This window comes from Nanorana parkeri, unplaced genomic scaffold, assembly GCF_000935625.1.
Source record: "Nanorana parkeri isolate BGI_ZX_2015 unplaced genomic scaffold, ASM93562v1 scaffold378, whole genome shotgun sequence".
Classification (NCBI taxonomy): domain Eukaryota; kingdom Metazoa; phylum Chordata; class Amphibia; order Anura; family Dicroglossidae; genus Nanorana; species Nanorana parkeri.
Genome location: NW_017306646.1, coordinates 933,003 through 933,632, shown reverse-complemented (window position 1 = coordinate 933,632; position 630 = coordinate 933,003). Strand labels below are relative to the sequence as shown.

Below are 630 nucleotides of genomic sequence, written 5' to 3'. Positions count from 1 at the left end.
TATATAATTTTTATTAGGGAAGCACCGAAATTTCAGCTGCCGAAACAAAACTGCCGAAAGAACAATGTTTGGAGCGAAAAAGCGGTGCATCCCAGGTTCTCCCTGCTCGGTGCTGCTCTGTGTCCCCTCCGACACAGAGCAGTGCCCACTGGGGAGGAGGGAAACTGTAAGGAGGCCGAGTGGGGCAGGGAGCACTGTTAAGTGTTATCAGAGGAGGCCGAGCTCTCCTCCCGCACCAACCCACTCGGCCACCCGTGGCAAGCAGATCAGGATGGAAAGCGGTGCGGGGAGAGTCCGCTGTCAGCCCTTTCACATGAGGCCGAGCTCTCCTCCCCGTACTGCCTGCTCAGCCACCTGTGACAGTGAGTCAGGATGGAGAGCGGAGTACAAGCAATCGCTGTGTAAATAATTGAGGACATAGTATGTTTACTGTGTCCCCAATTCTGAATGAACATTACTATATCCACAGTTTATGAATGGACAGAAACACAGTATAGAAGCTCCCTGTTCACTCATATCAGGGGCTGCAGAAACCTCTCTTTCTTTTTCCAGAGGGTAATATCAAGTGTCCGTTTAGATAAATAAAAAAAAATAAAGACTAAAATAATCAAAAAATAATGTTAAAAAGGT

General features: G+C 47.9%; 1 protein-coding gene across 7 annotated transcripts in view; it reads right to left on the bottom strand.

The window, feature by feature from the left end:
• Nucleotides 1-630, bottom strand: part of LOC108789127 (pre-B-cell leukemia transcription factor 1) — a 150,662-nt gene that overhangs the window by 30,031 nt on the left and 120,001 nt on the right. The window lies entirely within an intron of this gene.